The sequence below is a fragment of the Lolium perenne genome, chromosome 4, assembly GCF_019359855.2.
Source record: "Lolium perenne isolate Kyuss_39 chromosome 4, Kyuss_2.0, whole genome shotgun sequence".
Lineage (NCBI taxonomy): Eukaryota > Viridiplantae > Streptophyta > Magnoliopsida > Poales > Poaceae > Lolium > Lolium perenne.
Genome location: NC_067247.2, coordinates 175233718 through 175244164, shown reverse-complemented (window position 1 = coordinate 175244164; position 10447 = coordinate 175233718). Strand labels below are relative to the sequence as shown.

General features: G+C 41.8%; 1 long non-coding RNA gene across 1 annotated transcript; it reads right to left on the bottom strand.

Moving 5' to 3' along the window:
* Positions 1-2129: 2129 nt before the first annotated feature.
* On the bottom strand, positions 2130-4800 carry LOC127294622 (uncharacterized). Its single transcript, XR_007846818.2, has 2 exons — positions 3706-4800; positions 2130-2299 (listed from the first exon to the last, which is right to left on the bottom strand). It is a non-coding gene; the product is annotated as an uncharacterized lncRNA (long non-coding RNA).
* Positions 4801-10447: the final 5647 nt, after the last annotated feature.

Here is a 10447-nt window from a genome sequence, read left to right as displayed (position 1 = left end):
TCTCTCTCCCATGTGATCTTTATGTGATCATGGGCTTTGTATCAATGTTAATCTATGAGCTACTCTAGTGATGTTATTAAAGTAGTCTATTCCTCCTCCATGATGTATTGTTGACAGTGTGTGCATCATGTAGTACTTGGCGTAGGTTATGATTGTAATCTCTTGTATATTATGTAGTTGACTATTACTATGATAGTATTGATGTGATCTATTCCCCCTTTCATAGCTATTGTTGACAGTGTGTATGCTATGTTAGTACTCGGTCTAAATTGCAACGGTCTATTATGCACTCTAAAGGTTACTTTAATATGAACTCCGGATGTTGTGGAGCTTGTTTACTCCGGCTTGAGGTGTGCTTTTATAGCCCTACACAATGAATGGTGTTTGTTGTAAGCCCCAGGAGTAGGAAAACCCAGAGCGCGCAGGTAAGAGGGGTTTATGTGCATGAGGTCACTACAAAGGACCGTGAGGTCGCCTCGCATTCCCAAGCATATGGGTAGGCCAAGCAACAGCTCGACACGCCCATGCACACAACACCCACCTCAAAGGCTCACGGTAGGCTTTCCAGGCCTGAGTGCTTCACCTTCCTGTGCACTTCACACATACACACACTGTGCACAGGATACAAGGGTAGAATACAGCTTGAATATCACAACATGACTATGTATGACACAAAAGATGGAAATAAGGTTCATATATATAGCAACGCTCTAATGAGCAAGATCCAAATGACACTCAGGAGGGAAACATATCCCATCAGTACATCATACATAAGATAGCCAAATAGTGCAGGTACGGACAAGATCCAAATTGGACTAAGAGTCTGAAGATAATCAAGCGGTGTTCCCATAACCAACAAGCCACGAGTGCCGCCTTAGGAACGATCACCTTTCATAGCGAAGTCATCGTCCGTGAACTTCGACAAAGTAGCCACTGCGTCTTGCTCATCCTCTGTCGTACTGTTTGTCGAAAAGCGTGTTCCGAAAAAGAGGAAGAAAAACGAGGGTAAGTACCGTTGGCACGTACTTGCGAGACAAGACCATTATGCTTCTTTGGTGGGCGGTGTAAACTTCGCCCGGCTATATGTGGAGTTTAGCGGCAGCAAAGCACTATCCAATAGAGACACGCTACAACATCCGTCTAATAGAGAAGGTGAGAGAGCGCATAATCTAGCAGTTCTATACTCTGCAAACAACAACCCAGCCAGTGCGATCCCCCTTAGCCAAGAGGTACTAACAAGGCACTCACACAGTTGACAATTTTTATATCATTCCATTATAATAGGGCTAACTTACTACACAAGTAATTAGCAAGTTATTAGCGACAACATTAGGTGTAAGTTGTTCTATGATCGAGTTAAACAGCTCCAAGTCGTCCATAACCGCGGACACGGCTTATCGATAAGATTTAACCCTGCAGGGGTGCACAAATGTTACCATACACGCATGCTCGAACCCGCTTAATTACGGCGGAGTCTCACAACAAGACCGTTCCCAAATCAACAAGAAAGTCTAGGGGGGCCACCCGCCTAAGCTACCCGTATCGAAGTTCGGCGTACTCGAGACGGACTCGAGGAGGTTTGCGCCGGCGGCTAGGCGTGCGAACCACACGCTTCGCTAAACGTCCCGCAAGGTACGACAGAATATAAACACCCGAAGGCAACGAGAAGTAAACACCCGAAGGCAACGATAAGTAAAGCATGGCATACATGGCATAGGCAAATAAAACCAAGGTTGTGGCCCCCTTTTCAACGAGACTTGAGAAATGGTAATGGGTGATGGGGGTCCCGATAAAACCTCCCACGAGTGGTTAGCGCGCTCAGTCTTAGAAACAGATAACAAGAACTCGGGTCCTAGGGGACATTAGCAAGTCAAAGTTCCGATGCTTTCGCAAAGGGGCTCACAGATGCCTCTGCATATTATAACCCTTAGCAATTTTAGTTGTAGCAAAAGTTATCCACTTCATTTTCGAAAAGGTAGAACATGTGTCACATCCAAACAAGATATCCCGAACATTTCGAGATATCAACAGAAAACCCTAAACTCGCCTACGACTCGCAAAGCTGGCAAACAACAAACAAAAGGTAGGGCGAGGAGGTGTATCTCGGACATGTAGGTAACAGGTGGATAGGACACGTGACACAACAGAATCGCAACATAAGGATAGCAATAGATCAAAAGAGCATGTAAAAGTAAAATAGGTGAAGGGGTGGGCTCGCCTGTCAGATCAGAGGTAGAAGCACCGACACGATCCTCCAGAGGGAACTCGTACTCCTGCTCGTATTGCTCTGCGTCGGCGTCTACTCGAGAAGAACCAAATAGCACATACAAGGGAAGTAAATGCACAAATCAATAAAAGTAAAAGCAATGCGCAATATGATGCATGAGGTGCAAGGGTTTCAGACATAGCAAAATTAAGTGGGGTGTTTGAATATAGCAACAAATGGTAGACACCCTCACATAACATTTAGTTGTAGTTGCAATTTTTAATTATTTCGAACCAGGGATGATGCCAATGATGCATGACAAATTGAGATTTGAATTCCTCATGTTTCGCTGATGCATTTAGATATAAAGATTTGTCAAATTGGAGTTATAGAATTAAAGATGTGAATTATGCAACATTTAGCAATTAAATCCAGATTTGAAAAGTGACCAAATTTTAGTTGTTCAAAAGTTGATACAAAATTCATGGTTGATTAGATCATGTTTTTCTGAACAAATTGGATATAAAATTTGTATGATTTGGATTTGGGAAAGTGCAGTTTTAAATCATAAAAAAAAAAGGCAGGGGCAAAAACTGATAAACAGCAGTTTTGCAAAAACTGTTTTCTAATCCTGTGCCGGCCAGGATTTGATCCCAGGAGGCCCTGGCAGTGGCAAAGGAACGGTACCAGTGTGCTGTTTAGCAGGTTTTGATTAGATACAGGCTATAGGCAACATCAGGTATATCTTCGCGTAAACTGAAATTTACTGAAAGAAGAACGACACTTGTAACTGAAAAACAGACAGCTGCTGGGCGCGTTTTTGGTCGACGATGGCGAAGAACTGGGTGACGAAACTGAGTGTGTCTCGACGGGTTGAGTAAGGGGAATGTGCCCTGAGTTGAATGACGCCGAAAAGGTGGAAAACGGAGCACGGTGGCGCCGGAGAAACTCGCCGGAAAACGAGACGACGAAACAGCGGTTCTGAAACTGAGAACTGAATCTGTTTTCTGGACCGACTTTGAACGAGGATGGCGACGTCTGTGCTGCTCCGTTTGGGATGATTCAAAAACCCGAAGAAAGAGGGTATAGCTGTGCATCTACTGGAACAAGTATGGCGTGCTGAAACGACCTGGTTCGCCGGGAAGACCTCGGAGAAGTCGGTACCGCGACGTGTGCGAGAAACAGCGAAACTGAAAACAGATTCTGGACAGATGTTTGATCGAAGGTGGCGTCGTCTACAGGCAACGAAATTGAGTGATTCCAAAATGAAAGTTGTAGCCCTTCGTCTCAGCTTTCCAACGGTGCGAAGAACGCAAGCTGGAGTGGCCTGTGCTGGCGGTGAGATGCGTCGAAAGATGGTGTCAGCGAGCAGAAACAAGACTGGGCGTTTTTCTACTCGATTTGTTTTCTCGTTTTCGATTCTGTCTCGGATCTCTCTTCTCTGTGGTGATCCAGCATCGTAGATGCATGTAGGGATGGGAGGAGAAGGTCGTGCTCACCCTGGGGTCGCCGTTGAAGAGGAGGAAGCGGCGGAGGAGCTCGCCGGCGAAGAGGAAGAAGGTTGGCCGGGGTAGATGATGCAGAAGTGGATGCTCGCGGGCAGGCTTGGCGTCTCCGGATCCGTGACGACGTCCAGGACGTAGAGGAGGAAGAGAGGAACCGATTCCCCAGCTCACGTGGGCTCGCCGGAGGCCATGGCGACGGCGGTGATCGACGAGACTCCGGGCAGAAACCTTTCTCTAACGTTCAGGAAAAGATGGGGAGTGGCGGCGGCTTGGGGAGGAGGAAGAGGCAGCTAGGTTTCTGGTAGGTCTCCTGGCATCTTAAGGAGAGGGAAAAGAGGGGCAGGTGTCAAGCATCGGGAGAGGGGGAAGAATCATGTGGCCATGGAGGTGTTCGTACACGAGGAAGAAGAGATACAGGGAAGTTTCTCCAACGATGGCTCTTGTTTGCTTCTTCTTGGGCATGTACGTGGGGGTTGGGCCACCGGTTAGATTAGTTGGGCTGGGTTAGATAGGTGGGTTAGATTAGCTAGGTTTTTCTTTTATTTATTTTACTGTTTTTATTTCTTTCTCTTTTCAAAACCTTTTTTGAAAATTGGAGAAGAGATAAATTTGCAATTTGAAAGAGGGAATTTGAATTCAGAGAGGCCCAACCTTGTATACCAACTATGGTGGTTGAGATAAAAAGGAGAAAAGAAGAAGAGTGGGACATAGAGAAATAAAGAGAAGATAAAATATTTATTAAACCTTAATGGCCCAACCATTTGAGAAGATACCCATCTCAAGGTCATAAAACATGTGCATTGCAAAATAGAGAGAAGAGGTAGGTTTATAGCAACCATATAAGAATTTGGCATAACCCATTTGAAATATAGGTCAAGTAGAGGGATAGGTTGGGCTTGTTAGCTTTTCTTGGAACATCACAAGAGGAAGGGGATGAACCAAGAGAGAGGTAGAAGAAGACCAAGCAAGCAAACGAAAACACAACCAAAACCAAATGCAATTTTATAAAAACCAAAGGTGGTGATATGCATGAATGCAACATGATGATATGATGACAAAAATGCAAGAAAGGTAAAAAGGGACTATGGTGTTACTCTTGGGATGTTACATTTGTTATCCAACAAGAGAGTGTAGAGTAGTTTTATTATGTGATCATTGTTGAGAGTGTCCACTAGTGAAAGTAGGATCCCTAGGTCTTGTTTCCGAATATCGAATCACCGTTTATTTACAGTTCTACTGCATGTTTACTTGCTGCCATATTTATTTCAGATTGTTATTACCACTCATATTCATCCATATCACTTGCATCTTACTATCTCTTTGCCGAACTAGTGCACCTATACACCTGACAAGTGTATTAGGTGTGTTGGGGACACAAGAGACTTCTTGTATCGTAATTGCAGGGTTGCTTGAGAGGGATATCTTTGACCTCTACCTCCCTGAGTTCGATAAACCTTGGGTGATTCACTTAAGGGAAACTTGCTGCTGTTCTACAAACCTCTGCTCTTGGAGGCCCAACACTGTCTACAGGAATAGAAGTGTGCGTAGACATCAAGCTATTTTCTGGCGCCGTTGCTAGGGAGGCAAGGTAAAAGGTATTCACATCCTCCGACTACTAAGCTATTTCCTAGCACTGTTGCCGGTGTGTGAGTGCTCGAAGTTATTTCCTTTAGATCCTGCAATTATATCTTTTTGTTTCTTGTTTTTATTTCACTAGTTAGGCTTAATGGAAAACAACAACAAAATTAGAGATCTTTATGAAATTTATCTTGAGTTAGGACATGAGGTGTTTGAAGAGAAAATTAAAAAACCTATGGAACTTTATATGCATGCTAATGGAAATGTTATTAGTATGAACGCTTTGAACACCATTGTTGCTAATGCTATGGAAAATTCTAAGCTTGGGGAAGCTGGTTTTGATGAGCATGATATTTTTAGTCCCCCAAGTTTTGAGGAGAAATTTTTCTTTGATGATACTTTGCCTCCCATTTATGATGATTATAATGATAGTGGTATTTTGGTGCCACCTACTATGGAGGATAAAGTTTATTATGATTATACCATGCCTGCAATTTATGATGATTACAATGATGGTTTTACTCCCACTATTACTAATAAAATTGATTATGCTTATGTGGAGAGTAATGATACTTTTATGCATGTTAATAAGAATGCTTTATGTGATAGTTATATTGTTGAATTTGTTCATGATGCTACTGAAAGTTATTATGAGAGAGGGAAATATGGTTATATGCATCTTAATAATATTAAGTTTCCCCTCTTTATGTTGAGAATGTTGAAGTTGTGCTTGTGTTGCCTTTCTATGCTTGTTGCCTTATGCTTACATGACTTGTTTATTTACAAGATTCCTTTTCATAGGAAGCGGGTTAGGCTTAAAAGTGTTTCTTATTTTCTTTTGATGCTCTCTTTTGCTTCAACTCTTATTTCTTGCGAGTGCATCATTAAAATTACTAAGCCCATCTTAATGGCTATAAAGAAAGCACTTCTTGGGAGATAACCCATATTTTTATTTTGCTATTGTTTTGTTGTGTCTTGGAGGTTGTTACTACTGTAGCAACCTCTCCTTATATTTATTTTATTGCATTGTTGTGCCAAGTAAAGTCTTTGATAGTAGGGTTGATACTAGATTTGGTTTACTGCGCAGAAACAGATTTCTTACTGTCACGAAATTGAGCAGCCCCGTATGTAGGTAATTCAGAAAAATCTTCCAATTTACGTGTGTGATCCTCAGATATGTGATACGTCTCCGACGTATCGATAATTTCTTATGTTCCATGCCACATTATTGATGATATCTACATGTTTTATGCATACTTTATATCGTTTTTATGCATTTTCCGGAACTAACCTATTGACGAGATGCCGAAGTGCCAGTTCCTGTTTTCTGCTGTTTTTGGTTTCAGAAATCCTAGTAAGGAAATATTCTCGGAATTGGACGAAATCAACGCCCAGAGTCTTAGGATTGCATGAAGCTTCCAGAACACCCGAGAGCCGCCAGAGAGGGGCCACAGGGGGCCCACACATGGTGGCGGCGTGGCCGGGGGGGGCGCCCTAGTGTCTGGTGGCCCCAGACCCCTTCTGACGCCGCCTCTTCGCCTATAAGAAGCCCCTGACCTAAGTCTTCAATACGGAAAAGCCACGGTACGAGAAACCATCCAGAGCCGCCGCCATCGCGAAGCCAAGATCTGGGGGACAGGAGTCTCTGTTACGGCACGCCGCCGGGACGGGGAAGTGCCCCCGGAAGGCTTCTCCATCGACACCGCTGCCATCTCCACCGCCATCTTCATCATCGCTGCTGTCTCCCATGAGGAGGGAGTAGTTCTCCATCGAGGCTAAGGGCTGTACCGGTAGCTATGTGGTTAATCTCTCTCCCTATGTACTTCAATACAATGATCTCATGAGCTGCCTTACATGATTGAGATCCATATGATGATGCTTGTAATCTAGATGTCGTTATGCTAGTCAAGTGGATTTTACTTATGTGATCTCCGGAGACTCCTTGTCCCACGTGTGTAAAGGTGACAGTGTGTGCACCGTGTGGGTCTCTTAGGCTATATTTCACAGAATACTTATTCACTGTTATGAATGGCATAGTGAAGTGCTTATTTATATCTCTTTATGATTGCAATGTGTTTTGTATCATAATTTATCTGTGTGCTACTCTAGTGATGTTATTAAAGAAGTATATTCCTCCTGCACGGTGTAATGGTGACAGTGTGTGCATCGTGTAGTACTTGGCGTAGGTTATGATTGTGATCTCTTGTAGATTATGATGTTAACTATTGCTATGATAGTATTGATGTGATTTATTCCTCCTTTCGTAGCGTGAAGGTGACAGTGTGCATGCTATGTTAGTACTTGGTTTGGTTGCGTTGATCTGTCATGCACTCTAAGGTTATTTAAATATGAACATCAAATATTGTGGAACTTGTTAACTCCGGCATTGAGGGTTCGTGTAATCCTACACCGTTAGTGGTGTTCATCATCCAACAAGAGAGTGTAGAGTCTAGCATCTATCTATTTATTCTGTTATGTGATCAAAGTTGAGAGTGTCCACTAGTGAAAGTATAATCCCTAGGCCTTGTTCCCAAATACTGCAATCATCGCTGCTTGTTTACTATTTTACTGCATCTGTACTGCCTGCAATATTACCACCATCAACCACACGCCAGTCCTGGGCAGCAAAGCACTTTTCTGGCGCTGTTACGACTGCTCATACTTATTCATACCACCTGTATTTCACTATCTCTTCTCCGAACTAGTGCACCTATTAGGTGTGTTGGGGACACAAGAGACTTCTTGCTTTGTGGTTGCAGGGTTGCATGAGAGGGATATCTTTGACCTCTTCCTCCCTGAGATCGATAAACCTTGGGTGATCCACTTAAGGGAAACTTGCTGCTGTTCTACAAACCTCTGCTCTTGGAGGCCCAACACTGTCTACAAGAATAGAAGCACCAGTAGACATCAAGCACTTTTCTGGCACCGTTGCCGGGGAGGAAAGGTAAAAGGTACTCACACTCCGGATCTCGGCTACTAAGCTATTTTCACTGTTGTAAGTACTCGAAGCTATTTCCTTTAGATCCTGCAATTGTATCTTTTTGTTTCTTGTTTACACTAGTTAGGCATAATGGAAAACAACAAAAATATGAGAGATCTTTATGAACTTTATCTTGAATTAGGACATGATGTGTTTGAAGAGAGAATTAAAAAACCCATGGAACTTTATATGCATGCTAATGGGAATGTTATTAATATGAATGCTTTGAACACTATTGTTGCTAATGCTATGGAAAATTCTAAGCTTGGGGAAGCTGGTTTTGATGAGCATGATCTTTTTAGTCCCCCAAGCATTGAGGAGAAAATTTACTTTGATGATACTTTACCTCCTATTTATGATGATTATAATGATATTGGTCTTTTGGTGCCACCTGTTATGGAGGATAAATTTGATTATGATTACAATATGCCTCCTATATTTGATGATGAGAATAATAATGATAGCTACTTTGTTGAATTTGCTCCCACTACAACTAATAAAATTGATTATGCTTATGTGGGTAGTAATAATTTTATGCATGAGACTCATGATAAGAATGTTGCATTTGATAGTTATATTGTTGAGTTTGCTCATGATGCCACTGGATATTATTATGAGAGAGGAAAATATGGTTGTAGAAATCTTCATGTTACTAAAATGCCTCTCTATGTGCTGAAATTTTTGAAGCTACACTTGTTCTATCTTCCTATGCTTGTTACTTTGTTCTTCATGAACTTGTTTATTTACAAAACTCCTATGCATAGGAAGCATGTTAGACTTAAATGTTTTTTGAATTTGCTTTTTAATGCTCTCCTTTGCTTCAACTACTATTTTCTGAGAGTGCATCATTAAAACTATTGAGCCCATCTTAATGGCTATAAAGAAAGAACTTCTTGGGAGATAACCCATGTGTTTATTTTACTACATCAATTTTGTTTAAATATTTGAGTCTTGGAAGTTGTTACTACTGTAGCAACCTCTCCTTATCTTAGTTTTTCTGCATTGTTGTGCCAAGTAAAGTCTTTGATAGTAAGGTTCATACTAGATTTGGATTACTGCGCAGAAACAGATTTCTTGCTGTCACGAATCTGGGCCTAATTCTCTGTAGGTAACTCAGAAAATTATGCCAATTTACGTCAGTGATCCTCAGATATGTATGCAACTTTCATTCAATTTGAGCATTTTCATTTGAGCAAGTCTGGTGCCTCAATAAAATTCGTCTTTACGGACTGTTCTGTTTTGACAGATTCTGCCTTTTATTTCGCATTGCTTCTTTGGCTGTGTAGGATGGATTTCTTTGTTCCATTAACTTCCAGTAGCTTTGAGCAATGTCCAGAAGTGTTAAGAATGATTGTGTCACCTCTGAACATGTGAGTTTTTGATTATGCACTAACCCTCTAATGAGTTTGTTTCGAGTTTGGTGTGGAGGAAGTTTTCAAGGGTCAAGAGAGGAGGATGATACAATATGATCAAGAAGAGTGAAAGCTCTAAGCTTGGGGATGCCCCGGTGGTTCATCCCTGCATATTTCAAGAAGACTCAAGCATCTAAGCTTGGGGATGCCCAAGGCATCCCCTTCTTCATCGACAAATTATCAGGTTCCTTCTCTTGAAACTATATTTTTATTCGGTCACATCTTATGAACTTTACTTGGAGCGTCTGTATGTTTTTGTTTTTGTTTTTGTTTGAATAAATGCTTGTGTGGGAGAGAGGCACGCTCCACTGGTTCATATGAACACATGTGTTCTTAGCTTTTAATGTTCATGGCGAAGGTTGAAACTGCTTCGTTAATTGTTATATGGTTGGAAACGGGAAATGCTACATGTAGTAATTCTAAAATGTCTTGGATAATGTGATACTTGGAAATTGTTGTGCTCATGTTTAAGCTCTTGCATCATATACTTTGCACCTATTAATGAAGAAATACATAGAGCTTGCTAAAATTTGGTTTGCATAATTGGTCTCTCTAAGGTCTAGATATTTTCTAGTAAAGTGTTTTGAACAACAAGGAAGACGGTGTAGAGTCTTATAATGTTTACAATATGTCTTTTATGTGAGTTTTGCTGCACCGGTTCATCCTTGTGTTTGCTTCAAATAACCTTGCTAGCCTAAGCCTTGTATCGAGAGGGAATACTTCTCATGCATCCAAAATCCTTGAGCCAAACACTATGCCACTTGTG